This window comes from Bos taurus, chromosome 1 (genome assembly GCF_002263795.3).
Source record: "Bos taurus isolate L1 Dominette 01449 registration number 42190680 breed Hereford chromosome 1, ARS-UCD2.0, whole genome shotgun sequence".
Lineage (NCBI taxonomy): Eukaryota > Metazoa > Chordata > Mammalia > Artiodactyla > Bovidae > Bos > Bos taurus.
In genome coordinates this window covers 100266541-100286923 of record NC_037328.1, presented here as the reverse complement: position 1 = coordinate 100286923, position 20383 = coordinate 100266541, and positions in this window count along the sequence as shown.

The following is a 20383-nucleotide window of genomic DNA, read 5'->3' as shown; positions in this document are numbered from 1 at the left end:
ACTAATACTCTACCTTTGTATCTAGTACTACTGCATGTGTTTCCAGGAAAGCTGTTATTAACTATGACATTTTATTTTGTCTCCTTAGAAAAAACATTTAATACAAACACTAAACATGATCCTAGAAATGATAGGTAGTTAGATTTTTCCAAGAATAAACTTATATTTCTGATTACTGACTCTAAGCTAACTAGTATTAAATGCTTTGGTGGGATGAATAGAGATAAAGTGATTATGTATAACTGTTCATTGTTCTGTTGCTTTCGAGAAATAGAAAAATCAATTTCCTTGAATCTCTATGGCTCAACAGAAAAAATCTAGCACAAATTGAGTACATAATGCAAAGTCATGTTTTAAATATAAATGTTACATATTCCTTAATCCCTTAGAAATATTGTTATCCATAAAATCTGGGTAATCTAGCAGTCATTGTATCTTTCCATTATTCTGTGCAAAGATTTCAATATGTGACTTTCCATAATCTTCTGTTTCTTTCTGTCCAACTTCCACAAGTAGAAAACTTCTGATATTACAAAAAGACATAGTAGTGTCCTCTTGAGTGTCTTGAAGATCATCTGTCCTGTCAGACATGATGTAATTTGTCAATGATTACTATAAAATCCACTGCAATGAAACAATAGGCACCAAAAATCATGTTTTATCAGTAGGCAAACACTCCACACAGCAACCATGACCTGAGTCTACAAAAAACATCCAATCAAACGTAAAGATAATCAACATAACGTGCATTGACATTTTTCAGAAAGAGTAAATATATTTCATGTTGACATTTATTCACCAGTGTACAAAAGGATTTCTTAGGCCAGATGGGCACTTTTTCTTTGTCTATTGTCTAAAAATGGACTGTACTGGGTTGAACCAGGCAAAAAGAAACAGAAACCATGGAGCAGATTGTCCAGAAAAAGAACTATTACGATTGAGAAAGAGCTCTATATTTTTGCAATTAAATTATTCAAGTAAATCAAGATAATTAATTATAATTAGGAAAGACTATTCAATATCATATTTTACTCTGCTTTAATTTTTCTATGTTAATACTGTATATGAATTAAAAAAAGCTTTCCTTCTTGACTGCAGTAAATTTACAAGGACAACAAGTAAAATGTCTCATATTCATAGAACTTGGTCATAATAGTAATTAATTGTCTCTACATTTCTAAAATTCACACTTCCACAGTTTCTGCAGAAAACATTTTTAAATAAAGTTTCTTAAAAGTTGACCTGGCTTATCTTAAGTTAAATAGAAAAGGCCCATGGCCTCAGACACAAAGTAAAACTTACCTTTGTAAAAGAAGATATGTCTTTCTGCATTCTTTGCATAGATGAATAATATAAAACATGGAGTTTAAATGCATCTGAGGCCAAGGAGAGTTTCTTCACCACGTGCTGTGAGTTAATGTATTTTACTATAAAGCTTTAAAACTTCATTTCTGATAGTCATGAGTCCCTTTAAGGATCTATTGAAAATTATAGATTTCTCCAAGGCAAACCAAACATATACACACAATTTTTATACAGTTAGGGGACACTTTCTGATCTAGTTGATATTCAAGTCAAGACCTGAGCTCCACCTTGGGAAGCCATTCATTTGTAATGCTAAATAAGCAGGTTTCAACATAATCTGTTGGAGGCTCAAACAGGCCCTATTTTTGAGTTTTCTCTGTTATTCTGTTCCCTACTTCCCTGCTTTAGCACTGTTGCTAGGCTGTCAACTCAACTTTGAATTGCACTCCATTCATAGTATTTACCTTTAGGTCTTGGTTTCCACTGACCAAAATCCTCTTTTTCTTCCATCTTTGCTCACGGTCCCACAGGATCTAGGTGCATGAATTTTTATTCACTATGACAAATTATTTACCTTGGCAATGGTAATATCTTATTATTTTCCATTTTTAGAACTGCAATTGTATGTTAATAACTGATAAATGGACATATGCAGACTACCAATTTCCCTGGGTGCAAAGTTCCAATGTAACCAATGAAACAGAGCCAAAATGGGAATTTTCACTTCATCTGAAAAAACTGTCCTATTGACCAACCATAACATTCTAAAGGGGGTACTCATTGAAGAACATAAGAATAAAAAAGCTTTGCCTAAGTAATCAGAGCAGAAAATATTAGAGATGGAAGGAGGGGTCAAAAGCAGATTCTTTTCAGTTCAGTTTATTTTTTCAAAAAGGCAAGGTTTCTTTTAATTGACACCCAGAGCAATATCCATGCCTTTAAATTACTGTTTTTTCCTTGATAAAATAATGAATCATCAAAGAAAATTAATTGCTTCACCATCAGTGTTTTATTTCAACTATTTTATTGCACTTATTTTACTATTGGAAAGCTCATATTAAAAATAAAAAATCTTATACTAAAACATAATGATAAAGTCTTAGTGTTAAAATATTTCTGCCTTTGCTATCAAGTGGTTCTTGATTACCTGAAGATAAATTTGTTTATTTTTCCCAAACCTCTGTCTCTCAGATTAAAAGAAATGATAGCACTGATTTCCAAATATATTATAATTCGATTTTCTTCTATGTTAATTCTATTGATGACTAAACATGGAAACATTCATGCTGAGGAAAGAATCCTAAACCACAGATACAGAGAAGGGAAAAAGAAAGGGTTCCCAGGACAGGCAAGTTGGCATCCATTTCCTCAGGCAACCTGCATAGGAAAATACATCTTTTTTTGTTTGGGAACACTAAAATTCTAAGCAGATCAAGTAACAGACCAAGAAATGACATTTGGTACATCTGTTCAGCTGTTAGGCTTCAGCTTCTTCACCTGAAGGACAGGAGTGTTCCAGGATGCAGCTACACGACGTGCACTCTGTAAATCGGCACCGTGGGCATTACCCGGAAGCTGTTTAGAAGCAGAGACACTCAGGCCCCCACCCTCCAGAGACTCTCAGAACCAGAGCTTACCTTGTAATAAGGTCCCCAGGTGACTGTTCCTTACACTCAAGTTTGACAAGCATTGATCATGATGGCTTTTCCCCAAGACTCGAAGGAAATCGTACCAGAAAAAAAAAGAAAAAGAGGGAAACTTTCCCTCTGCACTTTACAATCTCTCACCTATTTCACAGAAATAATTATAGCCCCAGGTTGTCTGTTTCTGGGAAAGCACATGCAGCCACTTGTGAGTTCAATTAAGAAATCAAAGGCATGGTTTTACAAACAAAAATTCTATAGAAAAAGTAAAGGGAAAAAAAGGACTAGACTGAGTAAGTTTCTTTGAAAATTTGTGCGTTTGTTTTTTGTGACAGGAGAAGATGAACATAGATTGACTTCTCCAGAAAGATAATAGGGAAAATTTGCCTAAGAGCATGCTATTGAAAATAAGATACAGATGCAGTGAAGCAGAGCATTGACAGGTAACAAGAAAACAAGCACAGTACAGAAGGCTGTTTATTGTAATGTCTGGGTATATGTAACACTGTCTTGAATCTCAAAATTGATTTTCCTTTCTTCTGAAGCAATGGTGTCTTGAGTACAGCAAAATAAAAAGGAAGAAAACACCCGTAGTCTAAAGTTGGACTGAAGCAGCACTACTTGGCAACCGCGTTGCAAGCTTAATAATATTAGGACAATGTCATTTGAAGGGAGAAATATTTTCCTTCCACTTGCTGAGTCTCTGAAATGTCTATAAGAGTATGAAAGATGTGGGTAATAATGGAGTAGATGCATCTGAATTAGAGCTATATTTTCCTCAAACGTTTCAAATAAAAAAGTCCAGTTGAATGCTGTGGTTTACTTAGTAATTTTTCAGTATAAGTTTTTTCTTTTCCCTCCCAATTCTTTGGCTATATATGAGGTTTTAAAAGAATAATATTTCCCAAGGAATCCAAACAAAGGGAAAGGAAACCCATTCTTGGTAAATCAAAGGATATGGTGTGCTTTCTATGAGAAGTAATAATTTTCTCTATCAACAAATGCATCTGCTGTTCAGTTCAGTCGCTCAGTCGTGTCCGACTCTTTGTGACCCCATGAATCGCAGCACACCAGGCCTCCCTGTCCATCACCAACTCCCGGAGTTCACTCAAACTCATGTCCATTGAGTCGGTGATGCCATCCAACCATCTCATCCTCTGTCCTCCCCTTCTCTTCCTGCCCCCAGTCCCTCCCAGCATCAGAGTCTTTTCCAATGAGTCAACTCTTCGCATGAGGTGGCCAAAGTACTGGAGTTTCAGCTTTAGCATCATTCCTTCCAAAGAAATCCCAGGGCTGATCTCCTTCAGAATGGACTGGTCGGATCTCCTCGCAATGCAAGGGACTCCCAAGAATCTTCTCCAACACCACAGTTCAAAAGCATCAATTCTTTGCACTCAGCTTTCTTCACAGTCCAACTCTCACATCCATACATGACCACTGGAAAAACCATAGCCTTGACTAGACAGACCTTTGTTGGCAAAGTAATATCTCTGCTTTTCAATATGCTATCTAGGTTAGTCATAACTTTCCTTCCAAGGAGTAGGCATCTGCAGTAGGTGGATACAAATATAAAATACCATATCCTGGGACAGATAGCATGGCAGATTTTTGCTTCCCTTGCCTAAGCTGAGAAGTTTGATATGTCTTTTTTTGTTTGTTTTCCCATGGGTGGTGTGTGTGTAGGCATGCTCAGTCATATATGACTCATTTGAGACCCCATAGACTGTAGCCCACCAGGCTCCTTTGTCTTTGGGATTCTCCAGGGAAGAACACTGGAGTGGGTTGACATTTCCTCCTCCAAGGAATATTCCTGACCCAGGGATCAAACCTGCATCTCTGGCATCACCTGCATTGGCAGGCAGATTTTTTACCACTAGTGCCGGCTGGCAAGCCCAATAACATTAGCAATTTGAACAAATCAAAAATTTTGGATAAAATTTTAATAAAAGTTAAGAGGTTGGAGGAAGACCAGATCTATCACATAGAGGCCAAGCTTTTTTCAAGTAGATCCCTAAGCAAACTCAAAAATAGCAATGAAAATATTTAAACTACACAAGGATGTTTGGGGAATACAGATCGTGAATGTCTAACAAGTTTCTAACATTCCCCAGAGTGATGGTTCATTTTCTAGTATGTTCAAGTAACTTTTTGGAAGTCTTTCAAAGAACTGACACAGGCTGTTTGCATATGTACAGGATTCTAACTCTGTCTAGTAGAAGGAGCTCAGGGTTCTGTGAGCAGGTCATTCTAAGGGGTATTTAAAGGGCACACTGAATGAGTCAAGGCTGCATGTGTTAGACTCTTTGAAGAGTAAATTCAGAACAACTTTATACAAATCATGGTTACAGACACTAGAAACCAATTATTGAAAATAGATAAAGATAAGCCAGCAATGCTTCCTTGTAAGCAGCAAATCTTCATTAAGTCTTTTGGCATTGATTGCATTCACATGATTCATTTTGAACTCTCCTTAATAATGTGAATTTAATGCATAATTTCTTTATAATGACATTTTTTAATTACCACATAATCACAGGTGGAAAAAAAGTATCTTCCATTTGGTCCATTTTATGAGGCTAAGCAAATACATCCATAAAATAATTTATTCTGCTAGTTGCTTGGAAACCTTATTGTTGATATGACAACCCTAGCATAATAAATCAAATCACTACTTTCTTTTATTTGCATATAGAATTCATATATTTTCAGAAGAAAAGTGCTATTTCTTTTTCCTATACTACAGTGACATCTACAGAAAGGAGTAAAGAAAAATTGAAAGGAGAGAGCTTTCGTGTTGTTTTTTTAAGTATTCTAACATAAAGTACATTAAAACTCCCAGCTTTAAGAAACAAATTTAATGGTTTCAACACAAAAATCTTTTTTATAAAGACCCTAAAAATCTCAGAAGGCCTAATTTATAGAAGCTTACAACTTGTGCTTCTTGAAAAATCTAGGGAATAGAATTTTCCAAGCAAAGTTAGTCATGTTAATTCCAAATAAAAGTAATTATTTCCTTCTTGAGGATCAGTGGATACTTGAATTTTTAGAAGATCAGTATTTATAGTCAAGTGTAAATAACCACGGATTCCAGGTGGCTCAGTAGTAAAGAATCCTCCTGGCAATGCAGGAGATGCTGGTTCAATATCTAGGTGGGGAAAATCCCTTGGAGGAGGAAATGGCAACCTACTCCAGTATTTATGCTGGGAAAATTCCAGGGATAGAGGATTTTGGCAGGCTACAGTCCATGGGGGTCACAAAGAGTCCAACATGACTAAGCAACACACACACACACACATGCATAAATAATCACTTGTCTTCAGAGCTTCTTTCACAATGCTTCATCATACATTTTGCAATCCATTACTACATAATTCTTTTTTAATTTCCTGTCCACTTAAAAATAATTTGAGCAAGTTTTTGTGCTTAGATGTAGGGTAAGAGCAGGGACAATATAAGTATCAATCTCATATCAAATAAATTATTAGTGAGAACTTCTTAAATTTCTCATTCACCAAATATCTACCTTCTCTGACTACAAAGATTGATCGAGAGGAAAAAGATCTTAATTCCTGTGTTCTAGTCTCCATAAGTTATTCCACCTACACCTCATTAAAAAGAACACAAAAGAAAATAATTCTCTTTTTTTTTGCCAGGGTCACTACCACAGCAGCGATGTTCAAGAGAAAAATGTCACTTTGAGTGGAGCCTATTGAAATAGTTCCCTTTCCTACAGAGCCTTCAACATGGCCCACAGTGACAGATCTCAGTGTAACTTCTAAGAGGTGGTAAAGTTATGCAAAGCAATACAGCAGAAGCTTTGTATTAGTGGGAAAGAATCTTTCAGAGATCCTGTGTCATGAATACTTTCTCACTAACTGTACTTCCCTTACAAATCAGATCAAGAGGAAAGGGTATTGTGACATTGCCATTGTCATCATCATTATCACAACCATTATCATCATCACGATGTTTTGTTTGGGAGAGAATGTAAGGGCATGGTATGGTAGTGATTGATGAAGTAGTAAGGAGTCTGACTAGTGTTGAGGGGTCATTTGAGAAAGAAAATAATTTCAGTTCAAGAAAACAAATTAAATTATTACAAACAACACTTACCAAACACCTGCTATGTACCATGCTCTGTGTTCACAGGAAAAGGTACAAAGGAAAGTAGAAATGCCATATTCACAAACATGGAAATTAATCCTTGGAACGGTGATGTTCAATAGAGATTTGTCTGAAAGATATTTTTGCTTAGTATCTAAGTCATGTCTGACTCTTGCAACCTCATGGACTGTAGCTCTCCAGGCTCCTCTGTCCATGGGATTTCCCAGGCAAGAATACTGGAGTGGGTTGCCATCCCCTTTTCCAGGGGATCCTCCTGACCCAGGGATCGAACCTGAGTCTTCTGCTTGGCAGGTGGATTCTTTACTACTGAGCCACCTGGAAAGCCTGTTTGAAAGATAGCTAGACATAAATGACTAGAGAGAGAGAGAATGCTTGATTGGATAGATGATATATAGTTGATAAGTAGGCAGAAGAAACCTTTTTCCTCCACAATAGGCATTAGTTTTGTATTTTGTGTTTAGCTTTGCAGGAACAGCTTTAATTCTTAGAAACAGGTATGATTCCTACTGTTTTATTATTTTACATGCACAGAATTGATGTTTATTAGAGAGGATATTGCTTCATCAAAAGCAACACCCTTCCTTTTCTGCCCCTGGCATCACACGTTTCGAAAGTACAGGATTCAGTATGTGAGAGGCTCCTTCTTTTAAGAAATCCCTTAATCCTCCCTTCATCTAAGAGGCACTGTGCTCATTCCCATAACTCTTCCGGAGCATTCTGCACGATACAGAAGAAGTAATCTTTTACTGGGCTGCTTCTCTCACATTTAGCATTGGTCATAGCAAAGATCCCAGTGCAGTCCCAGAGAAACTGTTAATGAGAATGAAGCACAAATTTATCATTTATGATAAATGTTGATGTTTCAGATAGATTCAAGAGGAGACTGTTATATTGGACCTGTTACGTAACAGTATGTATTTCACTACCTAATGTTTATTAAAGGAACATTAACTTCACATCAGTTACTAAGATTCTGATTCTATGACAATTGATCTACTTCCCTATTCACTATAAAATTTAAAACCTGTTTGGAGTGACTTTATATAACTTCTTTTTCAAAGAGCACTAGATAATAAATCCAATCTGAGATTCTAAGCAAGGTTTATACCTGTGAGATAGGATCTGAGATTCTAAGCAAGGTTTATACCTGTGAGATAGGATCTGGTAAATCATGCAGAAATTAGGAATTATCTGTGTTATTCAACTTCTCTTTTTTCAGTGGCCATCACATATAACTCAGAAAATGGGCTCTAGGACATGACAAGACTAGGATCCTCTGAGCCCATGCTTCGCACAAGTGTGTGACAGGTCAGGAGCTAGGCAAATCCAACAGATATGACCCAAGGAAACAAATGAAATCAACATTTTAAATTTACAAACTCCAAAACCTACTTGTGCCTGCCCTTTCCACACTGTCTATTTAGACCCCTTATTTTCTCATTTCTATCGCCTCTGGCACCCTGGTTCGAGATACTTGAACCTCCTCTTTCTAGTTTATGACAGATCCTGCCTCCTGGCTCTTAGATTTTGTTTCCTCAGGAAGTTTTGGGGGCTCTCTTCTCTGAACTGCCTTCCCATGCATTTCTCCAGTCAAAGGCCTGTTTTGTGAGCTCTACCCCAATCCTGGTTTGGGCCACAGCAGTCAGGCTCTGACAAGCAGGCTTCTGTCTGCTGGGGGCTGCCTAAGTCAGCAATATGAAATGACTTGGGGGGATCAGAGTGTCCTCTCACCTCTGCCCTATACATTGTTGTTTCATCAGACAAAGTCAGCAAATCCCTCTGTGAGCTCCTCAGTTATGATCCTAAAATCCATTTTTTTGATATTTCATAGATATTCAAAACACAAGAGTTTTGAATTACATAAAAGCCAATGCAAGTTACCACTAATACACATTGTATGGAAACCCATTGCTGAATTCCTGTACATGAGTGCATGCAAAGTCATTTTAGTCATGCCAGATTCTGTGAGACCCCATGGACTGTAGACCACCAGTCTCCTCTGCCCATGGGATTCTCTAGGCAAAAATACTGGAGTGGATTGCCGTGCCCTCCTCCAGGGGATCTTTCCCACCCAGGGATCAAACCGATGTCTCTTCAGTTCAGTTCAGTTCAGTCGCTCAGTCGTGTCCGACTCTTTGCGACCCCATGAATCGCAGCACACCAGGCCTCCCTGTCCATCACCAACTCCCAGAATTCACCCACACTCACGTCCATCGAGTCAGTGATACCATCCAGCCATCTCATCCTCTGTAGTCCCCTTCTCCTCCTGCCCCCAATCCCTCCCAGCATCAGAGTCTCTTCCAATGAGTCAACTCTTCACATGAGGTGGCCAAAGTGCTGCAGTTTCAGCTTTAGCATCATTCCTTCCAAAGAAATCCCAGGGCTGATCTCCTTCAGAATGGACTGGTTGGATCTCCTTGCAGTCCAAGGGAATCTCAAGAGTCTTCTCCAACACCAGAGTTCAAAAGCATCAATTCTCTTAGGTCTAACTGTATTGGCAGGTTGGGTTCTTTACTGCTAGCACCACCTGGGAAGCCCTGCTGAACTTCTAGAGCATCCCTATTTGGTTTATGGAATGGTTGTGGCCTCTGACTTCACTTAGCTGTTCTTCAATTTGAGAATTGAAATATGAAAGTACTATGTGCCAGTGTGTAGTTATACAAAAACACTAGTGTATTAAGTTCAGTTCAGTTCAGTCGCTGATGTTACCCCACGCACTGTAGCACGCCAGGCCTCCCTGTCTATCACCAAACCCCGGAGCTTACTTAAACTCATGTCCACTGAGTTGGTGATGCCATCCAACCATCTTATCCTCTGTCATCCCCTTCTCCTCCTGCCTTCAATCTTTCCCAGCATCAGGGGGTTTTCTAATGAGTCAGCTCTTCACATCAGGTGGCCAAAGTATTGGAGTTTCAGCTTCAACGCCAGTCCTTCCAATGAACACCCAGGACTGATCTCTTTTAGGATGGACTGGTTGGATCTCCTTGCAGTCCAAGGGACTGTCAAGAGTCTTTTCCAACACCACAGTTCAAAAGCATCAATTCGTCAGTGCTTAGCTTTCTTTATAGTCTAACTTGCACATCCATACATGACTACTGGAAAAACCATAGCTTTGACTAGACAGACCTTTGTTGGCAAAGTAATGTCTCTGCTTTTTAATACGCTGTCTAGGTTGGTCATAGGTTTTCTTCCAAGGAGCAAGTGTCTTTTCATTTCATGGCTGCAGTCACCATCCGCAGTGATTTTGGAGCCCAAAAAAATAAAGTCTGCCACTGTTTCCCTATTTATTTGCCATGAAGTGATGGGACCGTATATTAAGTTACTCAAATATTATTAGCTTGAATTCTGAAACTCATTCACCCAGCACATACATATGCAGTACAATTTATCCACCAGCCCTGTGTGGTAGGCATCCTTGGATGAACAGATGAGTGTGACAAATAGGGGCCCTGCCTTAATGGAACTCTCTGTCTTACCCAGAGGAGTAGAAAATAGACTGTGATAAAATGGTCATCAGGTGTCCATTTTAAAGTAATTGCTGTGAAGGAAAATTATATGGAGCTGTAAACCCAGAGGGAGAGGACCTGATTTTGTCTGAGGTCATTTGAGAAGGCTTTCTAGGGAAAGTGACATTTTTTGCTGAGATTTGAAAGATTAAGTAGGGTTTAATTAGGTAGGGAGAATGATTGTGAGTAGAAGAGAGACTTTCCTGGCAGGGGAGATTTGTTTGCGGAAAGGCATAAAAGGGGATCTATACCTTTGAGTAATTTAAAGATGACCAGGGTGCCTGGAACATGCAAGGGGACTAGGCTGTCTCATAAGGAAGCTACCCCCAGCCTTTTTGGCACCAGGGACTGATTTCATGGGGGGCTTCCCCTGTGGCTCAGGGGTAAAGAATCCACCTGCAATGCAGGAGCCACAGGAGATGCAGGTTCAATCCCTGGGTTGGGAAGATCTCCTGGAGAGGGCATGGCAATGCTAGTATTCTTGTCTGGAGGATCACATGGACAGAGGAGCCTGGTGGACTATAGTAAATTTGGTCGCAGAGTCAGACACGACTAAAGCGACTTAGCGCTCAGGCACTGATTTCATGAAAGACAATTTTTCTATGAACTGGGATTGCGGAGGGGGGATGGTTCAAGTGCATTACATTTATTATGCACTTTGTTTCTAATCTAATGCTGCCACTGATCTGACAGAAGGTACCAGTCTGCAGCCCCAGTGTTGAAGACCCAAACATAAGGAATACAAATGCCTGGTCACTGTGGCTATAAAAACCTGTGACAGAAGATGCACAGGTTGTATACAACTAGTAACTATATATAGTTACTAAATTTGTTTATAGCTCTCTTATGCTGATACTTAACCCCAGATTAAATTATGTCACCTAATTTAATTTGTCTATGGGCAAAATGGCAACCCATTCCAGTATTCTTGCCTAGAGAATCCCAGGGACAGAGGAGTCTGGTGGGCTGCCGTCTATGGGGTCGCACAGAGTCGGACGTGACTAAAGTGACTTAGCAGCAGCAGAATGGGCAAAATAATTTTCTCTTATTCATTTCACTGATTTTCAAAGTCACCTTGAACTGACTGAAGGATGTTCCCTTCTGTTTTCCATGTGATAGTAATCTACAAATTCTCTAGCTCTCAGTAGCTGGCACAATTCACTTACTCTCCACAGGGTGTGCTACAGTCCATGGGGTTGCAAAAGAGTCTGACACGACTTAGCAATGGAACAGCACAGCATTTTAGTCATTGAAACAAAGTTGGCGATTTTATAGACCAATAATGTGATACTTATGTTAGCTGATGATAATTCATCTCTTACTGTGTGTCAGGAACCAAAATAAGTCCTTTATCCAGTGAATTTCCCACAGCCAGAACTGGAACCCAGGATTTCTGATGGTCAACTCAGAAATGTGGTCTTATTACCACACCATGCTCCTCTCTCCATTAACCACCATTGTGAGGTACACACTTAGAATTTAATGGAGCAGGAACACGTGCAAGACCTAAGGATTTGTCTAGGAGACTCACTTATGTAAAGATCATACATAAAGCAAAGGACAGGCTTATTGACAAGGAAGAATTCTTGGAACAGGACAGCTGGCTGATGGGTTCTTTGATAAAGACCATTGAAGAGAGAAGTTCTTGGGTAAGAAGGGCAGTGCATCCTTTGAAAATGAATTTCATTATGGCTGTCAGGATCCCAAGAGTTTTCTCAACAGATACACTCCTTTATAAAAGGCAGGAGAAAAATAATTATTAGGTAAGTTTAGTATCCATTCATTCTTCAGACTAGGTTGGCTACAAGGGTTTAGGATCACATAAGCTGAGGTAAAAGAGCCTTCTAAATAACTTCTAGCTTTCCAAGGAGGTCAGGACTCTGGTTACCACTGGTGACATTTTTGCTTTGAAAGTAAGGCAAGGCACAGGGAGAAAGTCAGTGTCATCTGCTCTCTGTAACCAAGGGACCCCACATTTCATTTAGCCTGTGGCTCAGACAGTGAAGAATTTGCCAGCAATGTGGGAGACCCAGGTTCAATCCCTGGTTCGGGAAGATCCGCTGGGGAAGGAAATGGCAATCCACTCCAGTATTCTTGCCTAAAGAATTCTGTAGACAGAGGAGCCTGGTGGGCTACAGTCTGTGGGGTCTCAAAGAGTCGAACACAGCCGAGGGACTACACTACTAAGAATGGAGGGATATATATACATTCAAGCAACAAACAACATCTTCCATTCAGAGAAGGTATATTATATGTCTTGCACAGTTGGTGTCTGAACTGTCATGTATGTTTTAGATGTAATACAATTCCCACAAGACATAACAGCAAGCATGAAGCATTTTCTATTTTTACTATATAACACAGTCTGGAAAGAAGATGAAAATGGGCTGCAATCTTATCACTACACATACATAAAGCACTTGAAGGGAGAAAGGGGTTTTCTAAAGCAGTGCTCTAACACTGCCTATAGATTTTGACTGATAAGCAAACAATTTAGCTTCCTCCTTTGTGCTAGGTAATTAACCATATATCAACTGGAAAATAGAATTATTCAGAAAGAGATTCTCCCCAAATCATGTTTATTGACTGACTTGCATAATTACAGTTCTATTACCTATTTGCATTTTATTCAAGTATATCATATTACATATGGTTGTATTCATTCATGCATTTTTTGACTAACACTGAGTAGGTAGCAAAGACAAAACTCTCAAAGAAACAGAATCTAGAGGAGGCTTAAATCTAAATCTATTACTTAAATCAGGCAAATGAATTTCAGTTTACATCTATGACAAGTACTTCCAAGTGTTGTAAGAGATTTTGTGAAAAGAGATTGGCCCTTTTCAAGAGGCTAGAAGAAGCCTTCACCTTGTGCTGTGCAAGAGCAGAGAATAAAGTGCTGCCCAGTGAAGGAAAGAGGCTGAGGGAAATTGAGGAAGATGGATGGGGAACTCAGAGTGGTTGAAAGGTAAGAGGAAGCAGCTGGGACAGTCTAGTCATAGATGAGAATGGAGAAGGTAAGAGGAGACCAGACCAGGCTTCAGAAGCCATGGTAATAGAGTTCAACTTACCCTATGGCAAGCAGGGGAATGACATATCAGATTTTCATTTTCAAAATTTAACTTGAAGAGTATAACTTAGATATCAGACAGGGTAGATGCAGGGAGAACTGTGTCTTGAAGGAGATTAGTTCACACAAAAAGAGAATACAAGTCAAAAAGAATTGTGTTTTGTGATTTTAGAATTTCTATAGCATGTTACTATAAACTAGTATATTACGATCTCTCAGGAACTCTGAAAATATTCCTGAGCCCTTATCAGCTTCCCATTTCCACATCAGTTCCCACTGGAACTCAGCCAAATGTGGCTGCCCTGAGGACAAAATTTTCTCCTGCTTTTTTCCTCACAGAATCTCTGGTTGGCATCATGTAATTCAAACTGTAGGTGGTATTACTATTTTTGTCCAATCTGGCCTTTCACCGTCAGCACACTTCTAGGCCTGGAACACAAGTGGATTGAATTTCCATGGCATCCAACAATTTTCTTCTAATTGCATCTACTAGATATTCCAGTGTTCACATTGTACTTATGAGAATGATAAGAGCAGCTGGATTTTAAGGTCACACGTTGATGACAGACTTTTCTACTCTGGAGTTGTATTTGTCCTTATCCTCTGTGTGACCTGAAAGTGCAAAATTCTCTTAAAGTTCTATTGTTGGAAATAATAGGTTTCCTTTTTCTTCTGAACATGATTGGCTCATTTTTTCCTTATTAGGAAATACACTTCTTAATGATTAATTCATGTTAAATACCTTAATTATTGTTTTATTATTACCTTAATTATTATTTTCTATATACATTTGTACTTAGTTGCTCAGTCATGTCCAACTCTTTGCAACCTCATAGACTGTAGCCCGCCAGGCTCCTCTATCCATGGGAATTCTCTAAGCAAGAATACTGGAGTGGGTTGCCATGCCCTCCTCCAGGGGATCTTCCCAACTCAGGGATCAAACCCAAGAATCCCTCATTGCAGGAGGATTCTTTACCTTCTGAGCCACCAGGGAAGCCCTCTATATATGTTAGCACATGCTAAATATCTCCACAAAGGCAATTTCTGGCAGTACAGATTAACCCTTCTCCCCAAAAGCAAACGTTAAACACTTGTCTCACTAAGGAGCTCATGAACAATGAAAAAATCACTTCATTTCTGAGTTGCAATGCCATTGTGTTCAAATTATTGCCATATAAGATTTATAACCTCTCTCATATATACATATATATATATATATATATATATATGTGTGTGTGTGTGTGTGTTTTAATTTAAATTTAATTTTTTAAATATGGGACAAGACTGAGTCTCACCAAGATATTTCAAAAGCATACTTTTTTTCTGCAATGTTTTGTAATTCATTTACTTAGGAAATCACAGCTCAGATGCAGCATCTGGTTTTCAGTGATTTCTGGCTTTTTCCCCATTTTTCCATCTGGATTGACAGAGGTACAAGTCAGTCAAGTGTGAAGTTAAAGGTCTTATATCAAGATAGAGTCTGGTCCAGTAATAAAGTCCAAGAATTCTCCTTACAAGCAGTGGACCATGAGACTTCTTTCTATATAGATATTGTTTTACTAATTCTATTTTTAAATATGGATGACTGCAGCCTTGCCATTCATAAAGTTTCACTTTTGACTAAGGATTGCAGTCATGATAATCATCATTTTAGAGCATCTGCCACACCACATATCCAAGTTAGCAGTTTTAATATTCAGCAACGTGGCTTTTTTTGGTAAGTAAACATCCTGTTTGAAAGACTGCAATATATAATCTACCACTAAAAAATGACCAGCAAATATATCCTTCAAAAAAGAAGAAACTACAGGATCTTGTTGGAAGAGGGTCCAAGTTTAAGACCCAGTTTTATTACTACCTCACTCAGATCTCAGCAGAATCTTTAGCACCTTGAGACCTGTTCAACATCTATAAAATGGGTGAAAGTACTATTATGCAACTGAAAGTAATGTGATGAGAGAATAAAATCTAAATAGTTTCAGGATTTCCCTGGTTAAAGACTGTGCATTCTACTGCAGGGGGTGCAGGTTCCAACCCTGTTCCAGGAAGTAAGATCCCATGTGCCAGCACAGAGCATCCATAAATAAATAAAAATAAAAAAGCTTTTGAAAAGGCTTAGAATAATTAAAGACATAAGGTTGTATGCTCAAATCTTTCTCCCACAGAGCCTCTGACCTAAGCTAGCCTTGTAAAAGGAAAAATGGTCCCCTGCTTTTTTTCTAAGACTTTAGCCTTTTAACTTTCTAGTGCCAAACCCAACTCTGAAAGAGAATGCAGTCCTAGTTCTCCAACTGGGCGTCCCACAAATTACTGCTCTCAACCAAATGAGCTCTGAAGACCTCATGAAAATAATTCTCACAAATATTTTAAAAGCCCTGGATGTTTCTAGTAGCTGTTTGGTTTGCTTTAGTTGCTAAGTCGTGTCCAACTCTTTTGTAACTCCATGGACTATAGGCCACCAGTTTCCTCTGTCCTTAGGATTCCCTAGGCAATACTGGAGTGGTTGCCATTTCCTTCTCCAGGGGATCTTCCTGACTCAGGGATCAAACCTGGGTCTCCTGCATTGCAGACAGTTTTTTTTACCAACTGAGCCATCAGGGAAGCCCTTTAACATAAGTATATCGAGCTAGTGCATAAGTGCATGCTAAGTCACTTCAGTCATGTCCAACTCTTTGAGACCCTATAGACTGCAGCCTGCTAGGCTCCTCTGTCTATGGGGATTCGCTAGGCAAGAATACTGAAGTGTTGCCATGCCTTCCTCCAGGGGATCTTCAATGCCCGAGGATCGAACCTGAGTCTCTTACATCTCTTGCACTGGCAGGCAGATTCTTTACCACTAGCGCTATCTGGAGCATGCACTAGATCTAAACACTATGAGCTTCTTCTTCCTTTTCCAAGGAATCTATTGTCTGTCTACCTCCTCTAAATCCACACATTGGAATGGCAGAATCATATTACCTAATTTTCCTAATAGTTCCAGGCCTTTAAAATTGTGTCTGTATTATTCTAATATATTCATTTCTCTCTTTCATCTTGCTTTAAAATTGTAGCATTTGAATTTAAGCATTATCTCTCCCAAATGTTCTCAGGCTGGAATGGATCTTAAATAGTCAAACATTTAAGGCATGTCAATATATACAAAAATGCTTTCTCCCTCAGTTCAGTTGAGTTCAGTTCAGTCACTCAATCATGTCCAACTTTTTGCAACCCCATGAACTGCAGCACGCCAGGCCTCCCTGTCCATCAACAACCCCAGGAGTTGACTCAGACTCATGTCTGTTGAGTCGGTGATGCCATCTAACCACCAAACCCTCTGTCGTCCCCTTCTCCTCCTGCCCTCAACCCTTCCCAACATCAGGGTCTTTTCAAATGAGTCAGCTCTTCGCATCAGGTGGCAAAAGTATTGGAGTTTCAGCTTCAACATTAGTCCTTCCAATGAATACCCAGGATTGATTTCCTTTAGAATGGACTGGTTGGATCTCCTTGCAGTCCAACCGACTATCAAGAGTCTTCTCCAACACCACAGTTCAAAAGCATCAATTCTTCGGTGCTCAGCTTCCTTTATAGTCCAAATCTCACATCGATACATAACCACTGGAAAAACCATAGCCTTAACTAGATGGACCTTTGTTGGCAAAGTAATGTCTATGCTCTTGAATATGCTGTCTAGGTTGGGCATAACTTTCCTTCCAAGGAGTAGCATCTTTTAATTTCATGGCTGCAGTCACCATCTGTAGTGATTTTGGAGTCCAGAAAAATAAAGTCTGACACTGTTTCCACTGTTTCCCTATCTATTTCCCATGAAGTGATGGGACCGGATGCCACGATCTTCGTTTTCTGAATGTTGAGCTTTAAGCCAACTTTTTCATTCTCCACTTTCATTTTCATCAAGAGGCTTTTGAGTTCCTCTTCACTTTCTGCCATAAGGGTGGTGTCATCTGCATATCTGAGGTTATTGATATTTCTCCCGGCAATCTTGATTCCAGCTTGTGTTTCTTCCAGTCCAGCGTTTCTCATGATGTACTCTGCATATAAGTTAAATAAGCAGGGTGACAATATACAGCCTTGACATACTCCTTTCCCAATTTGGAACCAGTCTGTTGTTTCATGTCCAGTTCTAACTGTTGCTTCCTGACCTGCATATAGGTTTCTCAAGAGGCAGGTCAGGTGGTCTGGTATTCCCATCTCTTTCAGAATTTTCCACAGTTTATTGGGATCTGCACAGTCAAAGGCTTTGGCATAGTCAATAAAGCAGAAATAGATGTTTTTCTGGAACTCTCTTGCTTTTTCGATGATCCAGAGGATGTTTGATCTCTGGTTCCTCTGCCTTTTCTAAAACCAGCTTGAACATCTGGAAGTTCACCATTCACATATTGCTTAAGCCTGGCTTGGAGAATTTTGAGCATTACTTTACTAGCATGTGAGATGAGTGCAATTGTGTGGTAGTTTGAGCATTCTTTGGCATTGCTTTTCTTTGGAATTGGAATGAAAACTGACCTTTTCCAGTCCTGTGGCCACTGCTGAGTTTTCCAAATTTGCTGGCATATAGAGTGTAGCATTTTCACAGCATCATCTTTTAGGATTTGAATTAGCTCAGCTAGAATTCCATCACCTCCACTAGCTTTGTTCATAGTGATACTTCCTAAAGCCCACTCGACTTCACATTCCAGGATGTCTGGCTCTCAGTGAGTAATCACACCATTGTGATTATCTGGGTCATGAAGAGCCTTTTTGTATAGTTCTGTGTATTGTTGCCACCTCTTCTTAATATCTTCAGCTTCTGTTAGTTCCATACCATTTCTGTCCTTTATTGAGCCCATCTTTGCATGAAATGTTCCCTTGGTATCTCTAATTTTCTTGACAAGATCTCTAGTCTTTCCTAATCTATTGTTTTCTCCTATTTCTTTGCATTGATCATTGAGGAAGGCTTTCTTATCTCTCCTTGCTATTCTTTGTAACTCTGCATTCAAATGGGTATATCTTTCCTTTTCTCCTTTGCTTTTCACTTCCCTTCTTTTCACAGCTATTTGTAAGGCCTCCTCAGACAGCCATTTTGCTTTCTTGAATTTTTTTTTCTTGGGGATGGTCTTGATGCCTGTCTCCTGTACAATGTCACGAACCTCTGGCCATAGTTCATCTGGCACTCTGTCTATCAGATCTCATCCCTTAAATCTATTTCTCACTTCCACTGTATAATCATAAGGGATTTGATTTAGGTCATACCTGAATGGTCTAGTGGTTTTCCCCACTTTCTTCAATTTAAGTGTGAATTTGGCAATAAGGGGTTCATGATCTGAGCCACAGTCAGCTCCCAGTCTTGTTTTTGCTGACTGTACAGAGATTCTCCATCTTTGGCTGCAAAGAATATAATCAATCTGTTTTCATTCTTGACCCTCTGGTGATGTCCATGTGTAGAGTCTTCTCTTGTGTTGTTGGAAGAGGGTATTTGCTATGACCAGTGCTATGACCATTTTTTTCCCTAAGCGCATGCTTTTCTGCATGCATCCCCAAGCTTAGAGAGCAGGAAGAATGAAACTGATGTTCTGAGGCACTTTACTCAGCTTATTATCCACTCTCAGTGAGAAGGTAAAATGGCTTTGTAAGGCTAATCTGGGGTATCAGTCTGTTTTCAAGCAGAATCAGAGCTTTAAGAATGATGTATGGCCACCAGCTGACAGATAAGTATCCTACTCTTGAAATTTCCACGGATATTCCTTTGTGTCCTTAAGGGAACACTGCACTATTTACATAATTGGTTGAAATGGGGGCTCATGATTACCTCTTCAATAACTATCAAGGATGTAATATTATGCATTCTTTTCTAAATGGTATGAAAATGTAATAATAAAATAACAAGTACTAATAATAGACAACATTTAATGAATGCCTATTATTTGCATTCACCATACAAATAACTTTACATGTGTTGTCACATTTGTGCTAAGTCACTTCAGTCATGTCTGTCTATTTGTGACGCTAAGGATTATTGCCTGCCAGGCTTCTCTGTCCATGGAATTCTCCAGGCAAGAATACTGGAGTGGGTTGCCATGCCCTCCTCTGGAGGATCTTCCCAACCCAGGGATCAAACCCACATCTCTAAAGTCTCCTGCATTGGCAGATAGGCTCTTTACCACTAGCGTCATTCATCTCCATAATGTAGAAAGGAAATGCTACCAGAGGAATGCAGACTCAGAGGAGTTAGATACTTGCCCAAGGTGGAATTATGATCAAAACTGGCTTTCTGATTTCAAGTCCTCAATTGCTCTTCTCTTCTCTCTTTTGAGTAAAATATACATGCAAATTCTATGACACTTCCAAAAATATTAGAGCCAGACTAAAGTTAGAAAGCATCACTATGAACAAAGCTAGTGGAGGTGATGGAATTTCAGTTGAGCTATTCCAAATTCTGAAAGATGATGCTGTGAAAGTGCTACACTCAATATGCCAGCAAATTTGGAAAACTCAGCAGTGGCCACAGGACTGGAAAAGGTCAGTTTTCATTCCAATCCCCAAGAAAGGCAATGCCAAAGAATGCTCAAACTACCACACAATTGCACTCATCTCACACGCTAGTAAAGTAATGCTCAAAATTCTCCAAGCCAGGCTTCAGCAATATGTGAACTGTGAACTTCCTGAGGTTCAAGCTGGTTTTAGAAAAGGCAGAGGAACCAGAGATCAAATTGCCAACATCCAATGTATCATCGAAAAAGCAAGAGAGTTCCAGAAAAGCATCT